Source organism: Triturus cristatus, chromosome 12 (genome assembly GCF_964204655.1).
Source record: "Triturus cristatus chromosome 12, aTriCri1.1, whole genome shotgun sequence".
In the NCBI taxonomy this organism is placed as follows: domain Eukaryota; kingdom Metazoa; phylum Chordata; class Amphibia; order Caudata; family Salamandridae; genus Triturus; species Triturus cristatus.
In genome coordinates, this window is record NC_140595.1 from 54,986,854 (window position 1) to 55,010,084 (window position 23,231).

Genomic DNA, 23,231 nt, shown 5'->3' on the forward strand with positions numbered 1-23,231 from the left:
TAGTGCCCTCTGGAGGTTATTTTTGGGGCATGACATATCAGATTTTATTGCACAAGATAATCTACTGGGAAAAGGTCCCTTTCCTGCTGCGCACATTGTAATGTTTTCCGATCAGCATGTACCACCTCTTTCTCCTTGGTATCGCGAAGGATGCCAGAGTTACGGACTGAACCAGGTGGAAAGGGGGTCACCACACATTGGAGAATCCGGATTCAGAGGGGTAACTTGTCAGGGTAAAAGGATGTGTATGGAAAGCCTGATGCTCAGTGTATGTAATTCACTGACACTCCTGACGATAGTGAACATAACGGAAAAAATGCTTCTCAATAGTGAACAAAGACCGTGAAGGGGTTTGTATTGTTAACCTGTTTTTTAAAGTCTCTTAATGTGGCTAAGATCGCACTGTGGCATAACAAATGGGGTGGGAGTAAACATTAGTCAGAGCACCAAGAACCATATTAACAGTGGGAGATTTGAACATGGACTTCTAGCCTGGGCGACACTATATACTGGAGCCCCCATGGAGCGGATACACTCATCTGGACCAGGAGCTGGAGGAGGTGAAGCATGAGCTATGTATATTGGAGCTCTGTCCTGTACCCCACACTGACCTAACACATGCCGCTAAACTCACAGAATCAGTTGTGCCGCTTGAATTCACCGCAATACAAAAAGAGTGGGGAGTCTGACATGTTGGTTGGTGAAACTGTTCAGTTAACAGAAATAATGCACAATGATTGCCCCCGAAGCAGCTGTGAGCTTTGCTACATCCTTGATGTGCACTAGTTTTCCATTGGTGGAATCAAATCTCTTGCCCTTTATTTTTACTGAGCGCAGTTTAAGGCTACATCATGAGCACAAGGTACTGGGCTGTATTGCACTTTCTCCTTTTTAAAATATTTTTTGCACAATAAAATAAACAATAATGTATCATGGAAAAAAAAAAGACAAGGCTGCCAGGTACCCTTTCATTGTACTCAAGGCACAGCGAAAGCAGAAAATTAGGTTATCAGACACATTCTCGCCCTACTTTTCTCTTACACTGCCTCGAGGATGGTCTCCTCCTCATACTCTACTCTCAACATCCCCTCCTTCATTGGTGACCCTCACAGGGAACCGAGTCTTAAACACAGAACGGTGAACAAAGAAAACCTACTTCTCATAACCACCTCTCATTAAGAAGTGGTCACTTCCAATCTGCACGTCAAATTGATGCTACTCAGCTGTAGATCAGCTGTGAAACAGGCAGCTGATATTTCAGAACTCATCATTGCGCAAAACCTGGACTTTCTGATCATCACTGAAACCTGGCTCAATGATACCTCCCTCCCCAGTTCTTGACATCTTAATCCCCCGACTACTCTATTCTCAGAAGTGATTGACTTGTTAAAACTGGGGGGTGGCACTGCTTGCATTCATCTCTCCAACCTCACAGTAAAACAATCTCTATGTGCTGTGTTATCCTCCTGTGAACAGCTAGTCACTGAAATCTGGAATAAAAGCAAGAAGATCTGTGTGTTGTACTCGATCTATCATCCTCCTGGTGACAATCTGGTCTTCATAGAGCAAATCATGGAGGTTATTAGCTCGAGCTCGGATCAACTCTGCCAAATATTCCCCGGAGACTTTCCCCTTCATTGGAATTACACAAATGATCCTATTGTCTGTTCCTTTAAGACTTCCCTTTCCAACCTTAACCTCTCACAGCTCTGTAAAGGTCCTATACACAATAAGGGCGCCACTCTCGACCTTATTATTGCCAAAGCCATCATACAAATAGGCGACATCTTACCCTGTGACTGGTGTGATCATTTTCAAATTCCCTTCCTCATCTTGGATAAGGGCTTGGGTAGACAGGGTCAACCCCTTAAAGCGAAACAACTGACGCGCAATATGACAGACCTCAACATCAATTTGCTAACTTCAATCACGAAAAATAGACCACAGCCCCCCCCCCCCCCCCAGATGACCAATCTTAACGATCTCTCTGATCACTACATTAACATGGTGTCTAACATTCTTGATTCTATTGCACTGAAGCAGCTCAAAAGGATTCCCGTCAAACTTTCCAAACCCGTGGTTTAATGGTTCCCTAAATGATGAATGGCACAATCTTAGACTCTCTGAGAGACTCTGGAAAAACAAGTCCAGCACAAATCTCACTCAACTTAGAAAAGTTCCCTCAACAAACAAATCGGCCTGGCTAAAACAGACCACTTCAGAACTCAATTGGATGGAGCAAAAAATAGACCCAAAAAACTCTTTGAAATCCTCAAGGAACAATCTAACCAGTCTTCCAACCCGATCTCTACTCCGATATCCCTGCTCCCTAGTGGTGATGATTTCACAGCTCACTTCTCTGAAAAAATAAGGAAAATAGAGTTGGAGCTACTACCTGTCACCCCAACTCTGTCACCTAAGAAACTTTCCGCAGGATCAGCGGAGCTGGCAGAATCCTCGACAATATCCTCGACCTTGGGGTGCTCTCTCAAAAACAACGCCTCTTGGAAGTCTTTTCTCCTCCCAGATTTAACGGAACTCCTTCACAACATGGCATCCCTTAAACCCTCCAACCATTTTGGTGATCCTTTACCCGCTAAGTTTTATAAAGATCTAAACTCAGCCATTCTCCCTCTTTGGTCCAGGATCATTCAAGAATCCCTCTTACAGGGAAAGATTCCAGACTGCCTAAAGGTTGGCCAAGTTACTCCCATTCCTAAGAAGCCCAACACGGACCTACCAGATCCAAACAACTTCCGACCTATAACCAGCAGTATGACTAGCTAAATTGCTTGAAAAATGCATCCATTCGCAGCTCTGTAACCACATTGAGAAATATCAACTCCTTGACCCCAATCACTCAGGTTTCAGATCAGGGTACAGTACTGAAAGTGCACTAACGCACACTGTTGATGACGCCTTGAGAGCCCTTGACCAAAATGTCCCTTGTCTCCTGATCCTTCTGTACCTGTCCTCTGCCTTCGATACCATCAAACATGAAAACCGGATTGATCATCTTCAACACAGGATGGGTCTCTCGGACCCGGTCCTAAATTGGTTTGCCTCCTTCCTGCATAACCGCACACAAAGGATCAAAGTTAAACATTCCCTTGCATCCAGTACCCCTGTCATGATTGGAGTCCCCAACGATCCGCGCTCTCGCCCACTCTCTTCAACCTTTTTATGGAACCACTTTCTGTTCTGAACCGGCGAACATTCAGTATCACATGTATGCTGATGAAACGCAACTGTACCCGAAGATCTCCTCTCAAGAGGTCATAAAAACATTAAATGCTACACTTGCACAAACCAAACAATGGTTAGCTCAGAATACATCCTCTACTAAATACTCTCAAACGGAATTTCTTTTCATCTCACCACCCTATCATTTGGCTTCTACCCGTGACTGGATTAAACACCTCACTTCTCTGAACTGCACCCCTCATGTTGTAGACTCTTTAGGTATCACCTTGGATAAACACTTAAACATGCAAGCGCACATCAGTGCTACTACTAGGGAAGCCAATTCCCAACTTAACACACTTCAAATCAAACCTTTCCTCCCCCCGAAGACCTCAGACCGGCGGTTCAATCCCTGGTTATCTCTAGACTGGAATATGGGCTGGTGACCCTTGCTGGACTTCCCAAAGATAGCTTGGCCCCACTCAGAGCTACCCTGAACGCATCAGCTAGTCATAACAGGCTCGAGAAAGTATGACCACATTTCCCCCGACCTTCTGCAACTAAATTGGCTATCTATTGAAGCCAGAATCCGACTCAAGATAGCTTGCCTGACTCATAAAGCCATACACTACAACACCCGGTACTACCTGGCAAATAAGCTTGAACTATCCGGCTCCAGCCGGAACCTTAGAAGTACTTCCACCCTGCTCTTGAAACCTCCAAGATTCAAAAGGAAAAGATCTTACAACCGTGCTTTCACTGGTCTTGCTCCGAGAATCTTGAACTCCCTTCCCTCCGAGATCAGATCCAATCCTTCCACTGCATCCTTTAAGAAACCGGTCAAACGACTACTCCTGAACGAACTTTAACAGCATCATCCTGTGATCAAGTTCTTATTTTTATTAATACTCTAATTCTTGTTGTACTACACTGAGGCATTTTATTGTATGCTTTTACGTTATTTTACTCTAGTCCTCAGGGGCTCCTTAACTGCATTAACTTGTGATCTTGCTATAGTTTTTGCCCGATTCTTATTGCACTTCTCTGGTGCGTTTTATTTTATGCTGTTTTCCTCTTCGTGTTCTAGGGCACCGCTGATACCCCCAACTCTTAACCTGTTCAATTTGCCCTTTGTTGTAACTTCACCTACTGTCACATTGTGTTTGTACCCTTGCGTTTGCCAATTCTGTACAGCGCTCCAATACCCGTATGGGTCTTGTTTGCGCTTTATAAAACTATTCAAATAAATAAATAAATTAAAAAATGGGTCAACTTGTTGGTCTGTGCACCAAACCATAAACCTGTGTCACCTTCCAGAATAAACAAGACTTGGTGGAAGAAAGAAGGGCAGACAAGATCACATTCATCACATCATCTGACACATGTAAGGCATTCAAATGACCCCGCTCAACATCCATGCATGAAGATGGAGGCTTTGGAAGTGAGGGGGGGGGGGACGGGGGGGGGGGAACACATCTGCATACCACGCCTTGGAAGGAACATGAAGTGGAGAGGAAAGTTCTCCTCCTACCAAAACACATCTCTTAATGCTCCTTGTATCGGATACTGAAAGGCACAGAACTTCGAGCAATGCAAATTGGAACAAGTAGTGAAGAGATCTATTTGATGCACAAGGAATTTATGACTGTGGCAGGTGGCTTTAGGAAGGGTACGGTATACCCTTATTCCATGATTTTAAAAAAAAAAATGGTGCGGTTATGGCCTTTCAGGCCAGTGGTAAAAGTGAAACCAGTACTCCCACCAGTCTCAAATGGGTCGCCAACGAGAATTAGATCTGCTTGCCTGAGGTGGTAGGGGAGGACGAGGTAGTAGTACCCTGGTCCCTTTGGGCCGCAGACCAAGGGAAAAGCCACATTTTTTCTCAAGTTGTAAGGCTAAATTATCCTTCCCCAGATAATTTTGTGCCTTTGAAAGGTAAGTCTAAGAGTGTGGACTGGATGCCTGATGATAATACTGAGGTTCTTAGCCAGATATGCCTAACCGAGACAGACATCCCCATAGATATGGCGACCAATTCTGCCAAATCTAGGCCCGACGTGATGACCTTGCCTGATGCTCCCAACCCATATTGGATAAGGTCATGCAAGTGGGTCTGAAGTTCCTGTGGAAGATTAGGGATCTGTGCGCCAGCCACATGCCGAAGGATGTAAACATAACATCCTATTAAGCAGGTGGTGTTTAAGGACTTGAGGGCTAGGCTCCGAGCCACAAAGTTTTAGTTCCAAGATTCTATCTTTTTTTAACCTCTATCACCAGAAGCTGTTGGGAAATTCCTAGGTATTAGCCTGGATGAAGATGAACCTTGGATGATGAGGTTTTCCATAGAAGGGTTTCCTCAAATAGGATATCATCTTGAGGTTAAAGAGGGAAGGACAATATCTTCAGGCATTAGGGTGGTTAACCGCAGGAGCGAAAGAAGGTCTGGTCCTTGCCAAGATCTGACAGGGCCTTATTAAGTGAGGGTAGTGGCTAGTGGTAAGATTTAGGGATGCAAGCCTGAGTCTCCACAGAGCGCAAGGGAAGCTCGAAAATGGCAGTTGTCTTGCGAATAATTAAGAGGATACACTGGTAAGGAGCGAGCCTGATGGGTCTGTAAATTCTACTCCTACGGAATTTTCAAAACTGCTAAACTCTACTAGACTCTGGAATTTCTGCATAGGCTCTTGATTATCATCCTGGTCAGAGTCCATACCAAGCAGGTCATATATCGGATACTGTTCTTCCAATAAATGTTGAATCTCCCTCATGGACATGTAAATTGAAGGGAGGAGCCTGAAGAAGATGGTACAGGAGTTATAACAGGAGCTGGAGCCAGGGCTACATCAGGAGGTGGTGGCGCCAATAATCAAAGTCTTGCAGGAAGATGCATTGGTGCCAGAGGCCACGTCGTCGGTCACATACAGCCCCCATGGGGGCGAAAGGTGCTTACACAGGGACCACTGGACATTGAAACACCTCAAATTTGTCATTCAGATACAATGCCAGAATCACTGCAGGCGCCCATGGGAAGTCTCGGCACTGCTGTGGGTAGAGCGGCACTAGAGCCACCAGTGAACTAGCTTCGGGGGAGGGAGGGGGGTGATCTGGACCAAATACCGCTCCAATGCAGAGTCAGCGAGCAGCCTCAGTAACTTACGTCACTTCTGCTTGCTTCTGTATCCCCTCTTGCCAGAATCTCAACTCTGATGGTGCCAGAAATCAGGAGCAGGGCCTAGAACGATACCTACATCTACTGTCCTTTGATCTGACCATGATGAGCTTTGAGAGCTTAGGATTGCATGCTCTTTTGAGAAGAAAATGAGCTCTGGAACCGCATTGAGTGGGTACTTTAGGAGGTTGGCAACTTCACAGGAAAGCCACTTCTAGCATCAAATGGAGCCAGGCACCTCCTACCCGTGCAGAAGAGCTATGAAGAAGAGTTTCCCAGACCAGTATGGCACCCGAGCGAGTATTCAAGAGGTGAAGAATTTGCAGGTACAAGTATCCTTCAGAAAGTTTTATACTAACAGCCTAAGGGCTCTTTAGGCTAAGTGTATTCTCAGCCATTTATACAAGATAAGAAGTATTATCTAGAATAAAGGCAAATTCCACATAGAATTAATTTCATTTCTTAGGACATCATTTTTATCACCATAATATTAATCAGCAGATTCTGTTCTACCCATTTCCTAAACGGGTCTTCACCATATGCAAGGAGGAAATCTCAACCTCCCTGGGGCAGTGAGCAGAAAAGAGGGCAAAAGCAAGCACGTACCCTACATACCTATGGGTTTACGGTCTAGATATTTGAGATAATACCTTGTGTAGTTTTGGCTGTAGGTTTGGATTTAAAAGCAATATTTAAGCTAGTATAGTTTTATATACTGCACAAGAAGGGGATTGATACAACTTTAAAAATGAAAACACTAAACAAATTGGCAAAATCAACAGGCAGGAAACCAAGGTGGAATATGTCAAAACAGGGAAAGATGAGCAGGAAATAGATTCAATACAAAACACTACCCTGGGCAAGTAATGAGACCCAATTTCTTAGAAGCAGAAATAAAAAATACTGTATGTTGGTCAAAAAAATTTCTTCAGGTGCAGCACTTTACTTCATTATGCTTTAGTCATGTGCTCTTCTTTCATTCACAGTAGTATTTTATTGGGGGGGTAGAGGAGGGGGGGGGGGGGGGAGGGGGGAGTATGCATTATTCAAACCGATGAGTATCAGGGGGGAAAATTACCAACAATGGTTTTCCTGGGACTAGTTAAAAAAATTGCCAGCATATTAACTCAATTTGTACTGTATGGCAACAATCCTCATCATATACCATTTGTAAGCCACAGTGGCTATCATCAGATTCATTTGGCTTCTTTCAGACTTAAGCATATTGTATGAGCCAATGAATCACATTCGAGCTGTCCAGCATCAGTTTGCAGGCTTGTTATACACGATCTGAAAGGCTGGAATTAATGTAGAAAAGACCAAAAATCTGTTGAAAAAAGGGACAAATTGAGGTATCACAGTTTTACATTGTAAAATCTTTTCCGCAGATCTTCACATCAATTCTCAGCTAAAAGAAATTCAGAATAAATCTGGGAAACATTTCCCATCAGCTATCCATATGGTGGCAAAGGAAATGATTGTTAAACGATACAGTTGCAATAGAGACTGCAAAGAAGACTGGGAGGGGTTCAAAATAACTGGATAGGAAAAACAATGGCGGTCTCCTCACTGGCATCTCCCTTACACATTTTACAAGTTCACCAAAGTACGAATTATCTTGAAGTAGATAAATACATCTCGGCCAGTTCCTTCGTACATTTCAACCTTAAAAGAGGTCTTTGGCAGATATTTTGCTCTCTGCTTGACAACAAGCACTCTCACAAATGAGGCTGTTTGACCAATTAATCAATTCCCACAGATGCACTGGATGGGTTTTTACCAGTTTGGCAAGCTGAAAATTTAAACACTCGGATGAACAAAGGACCCTGTAAAAAGGGAGAAACAAATGAAAATTAACTCTTTGTACAGAAAGATCAAAAAGAAACAGAGATAACGAATAGTCAAAGTTGATATTTTAGTGCTTTAGGACAAGCTCTATCACCAGAGGCACTTGAAAAGGGTTTTCAAATAAAAGGTTGGGGAGATAAAGAATGCAGTCAACTTAGCCTTCCAATCACTCAGATGGGAAGCAAATTAATTACCAGGAGGACAAAGGCTAGACCCTAACTGAATGAGTTTGAATACTCCCAAGCTCTGCTGCAACCCCCACAAGACTGGCCTCATTTCCTTCCTGTTCAGTATTGTAGCATTTCTGTTTTTTATAAAAAACAGTGCTTTAGCCTTTGACAATGCGGTGAAGCAACCTGTTGGTGTTCAGGGAACTAAGAAACCTTTAAATGTGCCAGGGTGGAGAACGCTTTGTAGTGGATTCTTTGTGGGAGGTACTGGGTGTGATCCAATCATGTGAATTTCTTTTAGCCAAGTTAAAGCAGGTGTTGGAGCACAAATGTGTAAAAATAGGCACAGTTTTGCAAGAATTTATTTTCCGTTCTACCATTGTCTTGGGAGTGTTGTGTTTGATATCCAGGTTTTAGCACTCAGAAATTCAATATGGATGTTAATATTTATTCTCACAGGAATATAGTTTTCTGACAACTGGGTGGAAGAAGTACCGCACCAGGCTTTCTGAAATAAAGGATAGCAAGGCCAGCCTAAAATGGAGCAACCTCACAAGAAAGGTTCATAACGAAGGACTATGAATATCGTGATGAGCAATGCATAGAGCTATAAAATGTGCTACATTTCACAAAAAGCCAGTGGCGGTGGTGGTGGTGGGGGGTGGGGGGGGGGAGAGGGCCAATGAGATCTAATCCTGTGTAGTTAGTGTGAAGAAAGTGGATTATTATTTGGGGAGCATGGGAGTCCACCACAAGTGATAATGTCACAACACTTTCTTGTTAGGTCCAGCACAAGTTTGAAACCTGAGCTCAAAATCTGGTAGCTATGGAACAGAACAGACAGGCTTAACGTAAGAAAACATGTAAAGCATTTAGAAGTACCAACATAGTTAAGAAGTTGAAAACACAATAAAAAAAACACTCAATTTATACAAATGGGGAATAATTTGATTAACAAAATGACATCAAAACAACAAAACTGCAAAAGAAAAATCAGAGAGATTTTTTTTGTTTTACTTTTAAGGATATATAGAGCACAAAAGCGTCAATGGTCACATTAGACCAGTACCTAGGAGTGATTTCAGATTGGCGGCGATTGAGCACAGGTTGATACGCCTAGATATCACACTGGGACATTTCCTAGAGAAAAGGTAAGCAAGCAATTATAAGTTCTTTGCAGTTTTTTAATGTCTTCAGCAGCACCTGAACCACCTATGTGGGCTCTAGGTACTGAGCGGTTTATTCTTGGAGTCAGGGTCTCTGGGACCCTTCTCGCCCTGTAAAGTGTGTGTGTGGGGGGGGAGGGGGGGGTGTATCCTCATCCCCTCCCTCTACTTCTTCATCTGAGGGGTCTTCACCAATCTCAGAACAATGGTCCTTAGCATACCCTGCCAACAGCTCCTGGAGCTTTTGTTTGGAGGGATGGGACCCCATGATTAGATTTTTTAGCTTGCATAGAGACCTTAACTCCCTAAATTATTAGTGGAGATAAGTGGTGAGGTCGAGCGCCTCAACCTGGTTCTCTTTGCCGTGGTTATCTTCACTAACAGCTGAGTTCTTGTTAAGAGACATTCTAAAAAGGTTCTAACCCCTCTTACCCCTAACTAAAGTGAACTTTTATTGTTCTAAAACTCTGAAGGGACTTAATCAAGGCCCTAACAAGACTTTTAGTAATTTGGTGGAAAAAAATGTCAATTAAAAAATCTGAATTCTAAAGACAATTTAAGAGTTCTGTTAGTCCAACAAATGCAAAGTTGTATATCCCACCGCTGAGCCACCAATGTAGGAAGCTGGCTCTGTCTATACTATACCAAAATTAGGTATAGTTTGCACATAGCCCTGTGGAACCCCAAAGGTAGGCAAAGGTAACCTTACTCTCTATTTGTGGTAGTGTGGGCGATCAGTAAGGCTGTATCAGAGGGTAGTGTTAAGCATTTGTTGTACACACTCAATCAGCAATGATTTCATACACTCAAAGACTGAACTCAGACCAATTTGATTTGTATAAATAAAATATTATTTAGTTGTATTTATCTCCTAGAACCAAGCAAGCCTGGCACAGGTAAGTGTATTTGATAATTTTCAAGGCAGGGTGAACAATACAAGTAAACTCAATGAAAATGACTTAAATTACAGGTTTGTAATTGCTTTCAATACAGTAGAAATTACGGTTGGATTACTTTGCAGATGACTTTCTGGAATACTTTTTCTACTCAGCGTGATACACCTAGATATCCCACTGGGACATTTCCCAGAGAAAAGGTAAGTAACCATTTTTTAGTTCTTTACAGTTTTTTAAGTTCAATACAAAACCAACTCCACACAAAATAATTTTCAAGGAAAAACAGTCAATGTATTTCTATGGCGAGAAATAAAGTTATTGGTTAACAGGTAAGTAATTTGTTGTGGGAGTTGTTTTTCTGGAGTTGGAACTTGGGTTCCCCCAGGGTCAAGGACGCACTCTCAAAACACCCTCAGTGGCACTAGGGTGGCCTGGTGCAGAGTGCTGAAGCCCAATGTTAGCCAAAGGGGGATAGTGGGCCTGTGGTTGGTGACTGCTCACGAGCAGGCCACAAGGTTGTGGGAGCAAAGCACAGGTTGGACACCTCAAAAAGAATTGAACTAGTTAGAGGTTTTGCCTTGGGACTTAAGTCTTTTTCTGAAAGTCAAAATCCTTCAGGGGGGGAAGGCAGCCGAATGTATCTGAAGAGTGCTCCACAATATCTGATAAGTTCAAGAAACAATATGAGGTGGAGGAACAGATATCAAAAGTAATTACACAAGAGTACATTTAATTGCTCTTGTGAATAGGGTCCTAATCCCATCGAACTAAAAAAAAATGTTTAAAAAAAAAAAAAATCACATTCATAGTTTATTCCAAGTTACAACCGTAATTTATTTCTTATTTCATATCTGGTTGGGACTACTCATCTTTTTACATTTATTCAACAAATAATTTATATATACACACTAAACATCATATACAACATACAAAATTACAAATGATTAAAATAATTTCCTAGACCTCAATTCTTTATACAACCAGTGTCCGTACACAAGACTCTGCCGCGTCCCACTGTGAGGTAACCCTAATGAGTAGGTGAGGAAATCGCTCCACCCCAACAGATTCTTTTTTCTGTACAAAACAATCAATATATGTCACTTTAGTAATCAATGGGTTCCTCCTTTTCTGGTAGTCTACGTGTTTCGACCCCTTTATAGGGGTCTCATCAGGACAGGGGTATGAGGAAGGACATTATCAATTCTTTTTGAAATCCAGATCCATGCCGGGTATTAGCTCGCCACTGTTGGATCGGTACTCACCGTCTATCAAGATAAATGCTCCTTATTCTCAGGCACTCTGCATTAATCAGGAGTCCTGCGTCACTGAGTCCGCTACTCTGGTGCAATTACTTTTGGTATCTGTTCCTCCACCTCACATTGTTTCTTGAACTTGTTTATAGCCCAGAAAGTGGAGGAGGATTTGGGCAAACCCCTTATATATTAACACCACAATGTCTGATAGGCTGTGGCTGATTTTGTTTTGGGTGGAAACCTCAGATTAGGAGATACTCAAATTTCACGGCTAAAGAAGTCCTTTCACTGGCTGGATACTTTTGGTGGCTACAATCGTTAAGGGATTTTCATGGAAACTACTGTTATAGCGCTTTAGTGGAGATCATCTCTCTATGCACAAAGTAATATTATGCCAGTTACACGTAGGAAACAAGTCACTCATTTTGTAGTATCTATAAAACTGGATGAATACTTGGTGGGAGCACAATAACTATTATCTTATATTGTTTTTTATGCTTTTAGGATGTTCACCTATCCTCCCCCATATACCTTTTTCTATGGATAAGATCTATATTGTGCCCTGAGGAAGGTGCAAAGCAGATCAGCCATTTTGAACTGAACCATGTGCCGACAGGAGTAGGCCTAGCAAGCACATTTTGATACAAAGCTGTACAGATACCACTTAAAGAAACATACTCAAAGAAGGTATCAAATGTATATCTATTTATGTATTTAAAGCTTTTCTTGAAATCCATAAACAAAAGGAATCTATGGATGATATATTATATACAGTGTAATAAGTGTAAGATTTACTAGGTTCTGTGCATATTCAGATGTGTGTTTTAAGTGTATTGGTATGAGAGTAGTATGAATGAGAGCGTTTGATGGCAGGTTGTTTTTTGATGAGGAGTCCATGCTTGGCAGAGGAGGTTCAAGGGTAATCTGTACATATATTTTGATATGGTAATTATGTAGATCACAATGAAGATAAAAAATAAATGTAATGATGTAGGAAGCTGGCTCTGTATATACTATACCAAAATGAGGTATAGTGTGCACAAAGTTCAGTGGCACCCCAAAAGGTAGGCAGAGGTTAATGTAGATAGCACCTTACTGTCTGTTTGTGGTAGTGCAGGCGAGCAGTAGGGCTTTATCAGAGGTGAGTGTTAAGCATTTGTTGTACACACTCAATCAGCAAATGATGTCACACACTCAAAGACTGAACTCAGATCAATTTGATTTGTATAAAAATATAATTTAGTTGCATTTATTTCCTAGAACCAAGCAAGCCTGGCATAGGTAAGTGTATTTGATAATTTTCAAGGCAGGTTGAACAATACAAGCAAACTGAATGAAAATGACTGTTACAGGTTTGTGAATGCTTTCAATATAGTGGAAATTACTGTTAGATTACTTAGCAGATTGCTTTCTGGATTACTTTTTCTACTCAGTGTGATACGCCTAGATATCACACTGGGACATTTCCTAGAGAAAAGGTAAGCAAGCAATTATAAGTTCTTTGCAGTTTTTTAATGTCTTCAGCAGCACCTGAACCACCTATGTGGGCTCTAGGTACTGAGCGGTTTATTCTTGGAGTCAGGGTCTCTGGGACCCTTCTCGCCCTGTAAAGTGTGTGTGTGGGGGGGGAGGGGGGGGGAGGGGGGGGTGTATCCTCATCCCCTCCCTCTACTTCTTCATCTGAGGGGTCTTCACCAATCTCAGAACAATGGTCCTTAGCATACCCTGCCAACAGCTCCTGGAGCTTTTGTTTGGAGGGATGGGACCCCATGATTAGATTTTTTAGCTTGCATAGAGACCTTAACTCCCTAAATTATTAGTGGAGATAAGTGGTGAGGTCGAGCGCCTCAACCTGGTTCTCTTTGCCGTGGTTATCTTCACTAACAGCTGAGTTCTTGTTAAGAGACATTCTAAAAAGGTTCTAACCCCTCTTACCCCTAACTAAAGTGAACTTTTATTGTTCTAAAACTCTGAAGGGACTTAATCAAGGCCCTAACAAGACTTTTAGTAATTTGGTGGAAAAAAATGTCAATTAAAAAATCTGAATTCTAAAGACAATTTAAGAGTTCTGTTAGTCCAACAAATGCAAAGTTGTATATCCCACCGCTGAGCCACCAATGTAGGAAGCTGGCTCTGTCTATACTATACCAAAATTAGGTATAGTTTGCACATAGCCCTGTGGAACCCCAAAGGTAGGCAAAGGTAACCTTACTCTCTATTTGTGGTAGTGTGGGCGATCAGTAAGGCTGTATCAGAGGGTAGTGTTAAGCATTTGTTGTACACACTCAATCAGCAATGATTTCATACACTCAAAGACTGAACTCAGACCAATTTGATTTGTATAAATAAAATATTATTTAGTTGTATTTATCTCCTAGAACCAAGCAAGCCTGGCACAGGTAAGTGTATTTGATAATTTTCAAGGCAGGGTGAACAATACAAGTAAACTCAATGAAAATGACTTAAATTACAGGTTTGTAATTGCTTTCAATACAGTAGAAATTACGGTTGGATTACTTTGCAGATGACTTTCTGGAATACTTTTTCTACTCAGCGTGATACACCTAGATATCCCACTGGGACATTTCCCAGAGAAAAGGTAAGTAACCATTTTTTAGTTCTTTACAGTTTTTTAAGTTCAATACAAAACCAACTCCACACAAAATAATTTTCAAGGAAAAACAGTCAATGTATTTCTATGGCGAGAAATAAAGTTATTGGTTAACAGGTAAGTAATTTGTTGTGGGAGTTGTTTTTCTGGAGTTGGAACTTGGGTTCCCCCAGGGTCAAGGACGCACTCTCAAAACACCCTCAGTGGCACTAGGGTGGCCTGGTGCAGAGTGCTGAAGCCCAATGTTAGCCAAAGGGGGATAGTGGGCCTGTGGTTGGTGACTGCTCACGAGCAGGCCACAAGGTTGTGGGAGCAAAGCTCCTGGGGTTTAGCTCAGGGCAAAGAGGGGGGGGGGGGGCATCAGTTTTAGTACACAAGGTGCACGTGCAGCGGCAGCTGGGTGCTGTTTTGGCGTCGGGTGTCCTGTTGTTTTCAATGGGGAATCTCAGTTTGGGTTTTTAGCTGCAGACTCAGTTCAGGAAGACTTCCGGGAGGAACCAACAGCTGGGCAGGTAAGTTGGAGGGGACATAGGTGCACCTCGGGTTCTTTTCTCCAGGGAGCAGGGCGGCTGGATGCAGGGGGTCTTTTGAGGTCGGATTTCACCCTACCGGGCCACTTGCGGTTGGGGGGGTCTCAGTGCAGAGGCCGCAGGTGACACCAGGGAGTCCTGGAGGGGTCAACCCACGGTGGACTCGGACTGTGGAGCGCTGGGGGACATAGCTGGGACTGGTGGACCCCTCTAACTCGGGCCGTAGGCGAAGGGTGCAGTGGTGGTTCCAGGCGTAGGGTTTCTTTGTCCTCAGCAGGCTCCTAGTCTGATTTGTGAGTTTCTTTTGAACAGAGCTGCTGTTCACAGGAGATCTGTTCTTTGTTGAAGGCAGTCAGTCCTCCCAGGGTACTGGAGGTCACTGGCTGGAGGACAAGACGACTTTTGGCGCCAGATTTCTAAAAACTGCAGACGGGCAGGTAGAGCTGGGCCCAAGTCAGTTCTTCTCTGCAGTCTCCTCTGCTGGGCGTCTTCTTTTGTCCTTCTTCGTAGGTTGCAGGAATCTGTCTTTTTGGTTCAGGGCTGCCCCCTAAATACTGTATTTAGGGAGCGTATTAGGGGTGACCTTAGGGTGACTACACCCTTGGTGTGCCCACCCCACGTGGGGGAGTGGGCACAATCCCTAATCCTAATTGGAAAGTGCATTTTTCCCCCGCTGAAAGGGAGGGGAGATAGGAGGGGGTGCATTGCTCCTGATAGCAGGAGAGCCTGGGGGTCGTGTAACAAAGGCAGCAAGGCCTTTGAAGCTCCCCTGCCACAGATGCCTCTTCTTGGCCTGGGGAGGGGGTGTGACCACCTCCGCCCAGTAAAGGCTTTGTTTCTGGGCTCAGGGAGCGAAGGCTCCATCCCCAGGGGGTCCAGAAACATGTCTTGTGGTGGCAGACTGGTGTGTACCAGTCAGGGCACCCACCAGGGGCTAGTCGATTTTTTGGTGGCATCTCTAAGATGCCCTCGGAGTGCAATTTTCATTAAATCCCACACTGGCATCAGTGTGGGTTTAATGTGTTGAAAAGTTTGATACAAAACTTCCCAGTTTTCAGTAAAGCCATTATGGTGCTGTGGAGTTTGTAAAGACAAACTCCCAGCACCATATACTCTTAATGGCATTACTGCACTTACAATGTCTAATAATTGGTCTAGACACTGTAGGTGCATAAGCCCTGTACCCTCACCACTGGTATCGTGCACCCAGCTAGAGGGGTGGCTGACCTATGCCAGGGCAGTGGGTTGTAGGCATGGCACACAGGAATGTGTGCCATGTCAAGTCTTCACTACGTTCTGCACCAAAACACGCAGCTTGCAATGGCAGTGTGTGTGTGTGTAAAGGTACAGGGCATCTAAGGGTGGCACAACAAGTGCTGCAGCCCTTGGTGGCCTTCCCTGGCCACCCTGCCCTTGGTACCCATGGTACCTTTTACAAGGGACTGACATATGGCCAGAGAGGTGCCAATTCGGGGTTTAAGGTACAGTTTTGGGGAAAAACACAGGTCCTGGGAACCTGATTGGCAACAAAAAAAAAGGGGGGTGGGGGGTTACTGCAATAGAAGCCCAGCTTCCTACAAATGATGCGTAATAAATAAAATAAAATTATCATGTGTAATAATGAAAGTATGTAAACTTTGGGAAAGGATGGGGCCTAATGGCTTGAGCTGTCGACCTCGGAGGCGGGGAACAGAATTAGAGTCTCTCGGCAGGGACCCTCAACATCCTGTGATTCTGGACAAATTACTTAATCTCCCAGTGCCTAACAAAATGAATGTGTCCGTCTGTAATGCAACTGGTGCTCATATAAAACACTCCGATATCTTTGGGCCGAGTTCACAATATTAAAAAACCTCCAATACGTATGGGCTCTAAATGAATTGCAGCTGCCACAATCTAGTAATGTATTAAAGATTTATGAACATTTAGCAAATTGGTGATGTAGGCTCGTATTCTTTCGTTGGTTTTATTGTTATCCCCCTGCTTCTGCTCCCTTACCTAAAGTCAGGGGCTCTATTTTATTTTGGCTTATACTTTTGGTGACTTCGCCCAGTCAAGATTTCCACCTTCGGACTTAGTCTCTTTCGGAGCTTGGAGTCGTCCAATGGAGAAAGGCTGTAGGCTGTATTCAAAGAGGGCTCCACGTAGCGCGATAGCTTCTCAGTATGTAAAAGAGGTATTGAATATAGGAAAAACAGTGCAGGTCACCATCTGAAGTAGAGGTACAGCCACCATAGCCATTTTTACCTGTGCAATCTTGGTACTCTCTGTGGAGTATTAGGAGTTCTGGGCTTTGCATGTACCAGTAACACAGTTGTGGGCAGGTCCTCATATACCTCTAAATTCCTGCCAACTCAATCAAAATAATGAACATAGAAAATGGCATGTAGGAGGGAAAATCCACACTTTGAAAGAGAAAGAAAAAGCAAGTTAAGGGTTTAGTCCAAGAGACTTAAAACTGAAGAAAAATAGATCAGCAAAGCAAAATAAAACTTGAGCACACTGCAGTTATAGAAGCAAGATTTTGACTAATCTATGGTAAATTAAGGAAGGATTTAAAATCTTGCAAAAACCTCTTGCACAATTGGATAACTAACTAAAACAAGACTTGATGCAAGGTCTTATAGGGAAACAAGAAAATCAAGAGTTGAAAAAGCAGAAAAATAAATCAGAAAAACTGTAAATGTTCACTGAAAGCAACTTTTTTGAAATATCCTCTGCAGCTCACGTAAGGACAACAAGTTGTCAAGCGCCCCATGCTGGATAAATAAATTAGGAGGCCTTAGAAATTGGGTCTCTAGTTGGCAGTGGTTTGCACCCTGTCCAAGTACGGACCCCTCACTCTAGTCAGGGTGAGTAAGTTACATACCTAAACCAACCACTGCTCACCTTCTTGGTTGCTTGGCACAGAGCAGTCAGACTTATCCCAGAGGCAATGTGTAAAGTATTTGTACACATACACAGTAACAGTGAAAACACTACAAAAGAACTCCACGCAAGTTTTAAAAAATTGCCACTATTGATCTAAATAAAACATCAAAATGACAAAAATCCAACATGCACAAGTCCAATGAATTTTAAAAGAATAAATAAAGGTGTAGTTTAATAATCAAGGGTTGAGCCTGATCAGAACAAAGTATCTTATATGCATCAAAAATCAAAGACGATATCAGGTACAGGAGAGGTGAGGTGAGGTGTCAAAAAAGCAGCTGAAGCATTGGTTCCTTACTATTGAGCGGGGTGGTGGGGTGATGAGTCATTTACAGGCACGATACCTCAGTTCCTTACTGTGGCGCAGTGCAAATGAAGAAATTGACACCCAGGGACGATGCGTTAAAAGTCAACTCGTACTTCGTCGATTCCACAGTGTTCAAGCAGGCACTGCGTCGGAGTTGGGGGGTGATGTAGTGCTCGAGACTTATGGAGTGGCAGTTCTCTGGAGGCGCTGAGATAAAAAGCTGGAGCCGGCGTTGTAGGCCGCGGTCATTGCATCAAGCAGGTACCACGCTCCGGTGCAGACAACGGCGCTGAGTCAAGTTTTGGAGGTACTGCGCAGATTCCGAATGACACGGAGTTGATGCATAAGTGTTCTTCTTTCTATCACCAGAACTCACTTCCAAGGGCCCAGGACCTGGATTTGGTACCACTTACAGAGTAGGACTCACAGCAGCAGAGTCCAGGTGATTGCAGGTGAACGTTTCGACGGCTCAGAGACTTCTTAACAGGAGGCAAGTTCAAATCAAGCACTTAAAGAACCTTAAAAGCAGGATGTAGAATGCAAAGTCCAGTCCTTTCACTCCCAGGACAGAAGCAGCAAGCAGTAGGCCAAAACAGCAAAGCAAACTGCAAAGTGGCAGTCCCTCCTGACAGCAATCCAGCTCTTCTTCCAAGCAGAATGCCCTCAACCCAGAAGTGTTCTGAGTATATGGTGACAAAGATCGAATACTTATATCCATTTCAGCCTTTGAAGTAGGCAAACTTCAAAGAAAGGTCTTTGCAGTGCACAAGACCCCCTGCCTTCCCCGGCTCCAGACACTATAAGGGTGGAGACTTATTTTTTTTAAATTGTGAGTCCAGGGACACCAAACTCATTTTCTATCAGCTCCCAACTGGCAGATACACTTGTAAGAGGACAATTGCAACGCTAACCTATGGAAGAGATAGGCCTTGCTTTTGTGAAAAATGAAATTAGCCGAATTTCACTATCAGGACATGTAACCATGTAAAACACAAAAAGTACATGATTTGATTTATTGTCTTGTATAGCGCTTGAATCACCCTCGGGAGGGTATCTCAGTGCTCTGGATATGCAACAGGAGCAGTGGCAGGGGGACTTCAGGCTTAGAACAGGGCAGTTTTCAGGATTTTCCTGAACTTCCAGTGGTCTGGGCATTGCCTTAAGGCGAGAGTAAGTTGATTCCAGATGAGTGGGGCTTGGTAAGAGAAAGACTTTCCTCCCGTTCTTGCTTTTTTTATCCTGGGGATTTTGAGGAGCGATTTAGAGCTAGAGCGCAGAGTCCGGTGAGGGGCGTAATGATGAAGTCTCTCCGCCAGGTAGGAGGGTCCGTTTCCCCATATTGCTTTGTGGGTAAGACAACATATCTTAAATTTCACGTGTTGTCGTATGGGCAGCCAATGTAGTTGGTGAAGGAGGGGGAGAAAAGCTGATCTGTGGGGGGCATTTAAGACCAGGCGGTCTAATGAGGACTCGTTGGCTGCGATCAGAAGGGCATTGCAGTAATCTAGCTTGCTCAGTACCAAGGTCTGAGTCAGGGTCTTTCTGATAGAGTCGGGGAGGTAGGGAAAAGCTTTCCTTAGAAGGCCTAGGATGTGAAAGCGTGAGCCCACTGTGTGTGTAACGTATTTCTTCATGGTGAGGGTCTGTTCGAGGTACACTCCGAGGTTCTTGACTGTGGTCGCCAGGGTTGGTGGATTGCCTAGATCTGGGGGCCACCAGTGGGGCATCCAGAGGAGAGGGGCGTCTCCGAAGAGCAAAACCTCCGTCTTCCCATTCAGCGAGATATAGCCAGCATGCCGGAGGAGAAGGTGGTTTGAACGGTCTGAGAAGTTTTGTTAAAGGAGAAGGTAAGTTGGGTATCGTTCGCGTAGGATATTGGGACGAACCCAAAGTTTCTTAAGAGAGTTGCCAAGGGGGCTATGTAGATGTTGAAAATAGTTGGGCTTAAGCACGATCCCTGTCGCACCCCCTTGGTGAGTTCTTGTGGTTTGGACCGGAAAGGGCCAAGGTTGGTGGTCTGGGAGTGGTTGGAGAGGAAGCTGATCATCCATTTCAGGGCCACCCCCCCCCCCCCCCCCAAATCCCTGCCTCCCTAATTCTCGTGAGCAAGGTCTGGTGGTCGACCGTATCAAAAGCGGCGGAGAGGTCTAATAGCACTAGAAGGGTGGGCTGGTTCTGATCTAAGGTACGCCTGATGTTATCGGTGACGGCCACAAGGACTGATTCCATGCTATATTTTGGACGAAAGCCCGATTGGGCCGGGTCCAAATAGCCAGTCGCTTCAATATGGTCGGACAGGTGTTTGTTAACGTGTTTTTCCAAGACTTTGCTCAAATAAAGGAGGAGGGATATGGGGGCGGAGGTTCGAGAGATTTTCCGTTGGGAGTTTGGTGTTTTTCCGGATGGGGATAATTTGGGTGGCCTTCCATGAGGAGGGTAAGTAACCTTCCTTCAGAGATTGGTTCAGTATGGAGCAAATTAGTAGGGAAAGTTGTTTTGCTAGAGATGCCATGATCTTGGCAGGTATAATATCCAGTGGGGAACCGGATTTTATTTTGTTCATTATAGATTCAGTTTCCTCTTGTGTTAGAGGGGGGAAGTTCTGTAGAGTGGTAGTGTTTAGTGTAAGGTTACAGGGGGTGTCTGAGGAAGTGTCTGAGCGGGGGGTTTGGAGGTGGCGAATTTATTGTCTATGTTGTCAATTTTCTGTATGATTTGGTTACTTATGTTATCACATAGTGTTTGGGAGGGAACTTCTTCTGATTCACAGGCTTTGGGATTGGTGAAGGTTTTCAAAATTTGATACATTACTTTACGGGTGTTTTTAGCTTGGCTAAGTTGAAGGGCTATATGTGATTTACGGTCAAGTTTAATATTTTTGTGATAGAGGGTGAGGGCGGCTTTGTACTTCTCTTTGTTGGCTATAAGGTTGGTGCGGCGCAATTTCCTTTCAAGGTTTTTGCACCTGGTTTTTTCTTTGTGGAGTTCTAGGGAGAATCAAACTGCCTAGTGGTTCTGGATTTGGGGGAGCCAGTTTTTTCTGGGGCGATCAGGTCGATGGCAGCTAGGACGGATTTATTGAAATGGACTAGGCAGTCTTCAGTGTTGCTGCATGGGGAGTTTTTAGGGATAGTAAAAGCGGATGCAAAAGTATCTGGATTGATTTTATGCCCTTGTCTATATAGATTGTTTTCGCGCAGTGGGCCGTAGTGATCCTTTGGGTCCCTGAAGTTGAAAGTCTATAATGGCATGGTCAGACCAGCTAACTGGTTGCGGGGCTACGCATGTGAGGAGGGGGGAGTTAGAGAAGACGATATCTAAGGTGTGTCCTGCTGTGTGGGTTTGGCAGTTGTTGATTTTATTGAGGTTTAGAGTGGTGAGGTCTGCGAGGAAGGACGCGGTTTCTGCCGTGTCAAGGTTTTCGCTGTGAATGTTGAAGTCTCCCATTAGCATGAAATTGCTAGAGGAGATCACGTGGGGGGCTTAATAGTTCCATTAATAGGAGAGAGAAGTTGGCTAGGGGTCCCGGGGGGCGGTACACCATTACCCCTTTCCAGTTGAGTTGTGGTGAGAGGTCTAGCCTGAATAACATAATCTCAATCTGTTCATTTGAGCATTGTTCCAGAATGGAGACTTTTGCCCTGTCCTTGTAAATTATAGCAATCCCTCCTCCGGTTTTGGGCTGTCTGTCAAGTCTGAGAATTCTATACCCTTCTGGCAGGGCAATGGCGATTGCTGGGGTGTTAGTTGGTTTTAGCCAGGTCTCGGTAATGAGGCCGATATCGGGGGGAGTTGGTATCCAGTAGGTCCCATATCTCTATTGCGTGCTTCGGTAAGGATCTTACGTTTTCCAAAAAGCCTTTCCAGTTTAGCTGAGGTGGAGGGGCTTTTTGTGTGGGATTAGGGGCAGGTTTCCACTTCATATCCCCCTTACGGCCTGCGGCAGGCATGGAGATAGGGGGATGTCTTTCATGCTGTGCTGAGGTGCAGTTTATGCTCTGGTATTTGCAGTGTGGGCATGAAAAGAACCCTTCAAGGACTTGGGGTGCGAGTGGGCCCTTGTGTGACAACGGTGGGGGAAGTGGTGGAGGTGACCTCGGATGAGCATAAGCTCTTTCCTGGAATAGGCGAATTTGATGCGCGCGTCATGGTCTGGGCTTAATTAGGCAGGGTCCCTGGCGGCTGGCAGCGGTCGGGCACAGACGGGCTTGCCTTTGGCGCGCCTGCGGCGCGCGTTCGCTGCGCACTCCAGTGACCATGAGTTTTTGTAGTAGAAGTGGGGTGGTAGCTAGAGCGCTGACCTCCTTGCCGCCGGAAGTACCTCCCTCCACACAAGCGGGATATCCCGTGGTGAACCGGGGAGAACGGCTCGGGAGAGAGCGTGGTGCGGGTAAGTGGGATAAAAGAGTTTCAAGAAATCTCGCAAACGCTATTAAAAAGTCATATTTAAAACATGCACAATTCACAATTTACATATTGACAGTTACCGATTGGCTGCCCTCGGTAATATTCCCTGTAAGTTCGAGCTGAGGGTGGCAAGTCAAAGGAGTGAAGCAGCTATCGTCTGATGCCTAATGCCATTGTTGCTATCAATGCGTGCCCGCTGCGCGCTCCGGTGACCATGAGTTTTTGTGGTAGAAGTGGGGTGGTAGCTAGAGCGCTGACCTTTACGCCTGAAGTACCTCCCTCCACACAAGCGGGATATCCCGTGGTGGACCGGGGAGAACGGCTCGTCCCATCTTTTAAATACACTGCACCCTGCCCATGGGGCTACCATGGGCCTACATTAGAGGTGTCGTACATGTAATAAAAGGGAAGGTTTGGGCCTGGCAAGTGGGTGCACTTGCCGGGTTATAGTGGCAGTTTAAAACTGCCCACACAGACACTGCAGTAGCAGGTCTGAGACATGTGTGCAAGGCTACTCATGTGGATGGCACAATCAGTGCTGCAGGCCCACTAGTAGCCAGCAGCGGCTTCTTTCCTAGGAGCGAAGATGCCTGCTGCATGCAGTGCAAGTCGTTATCAAGTTATCATGATGACCCTCATTCTCCGTGAGGATCAGGTTTTTCGGTGGCACTTTCGACAGGACAATGCACTAGTGCGCATGCACCCCCGTTGCAGGTGAGGGGGGCGTGGCCTAGCAAGCCATGATGGCGGACGTGTGCTA

General features: G+C 44.5%; 1 protein-coding gene across 4 annotated transcripts in view; it reads right to left on the bottom strand.

Moving 5' to 3' along the window:
- Window positions 1-7,275: 7,275 nt before the first annotated feature.
- Window positions 7,276-23,231, bottom strand: part of MBD3 (methyl-CpG binding domain protein 3) — a 47,017-nt gene continuing 31,061 nt past the window's right edge. For all 4 annotated transcript variants that reach the window (XM_085639107.1, XM_085639108.1, XM_085639110.1 and 1 more), the window contains one exon: window positions 7,276-8,178. The gene's annotated coding sequence lies outside the window, so the exon portion shown is untranslated. The remainder of the gene's footprint in view (window positions 8,179-23,231) is intronic.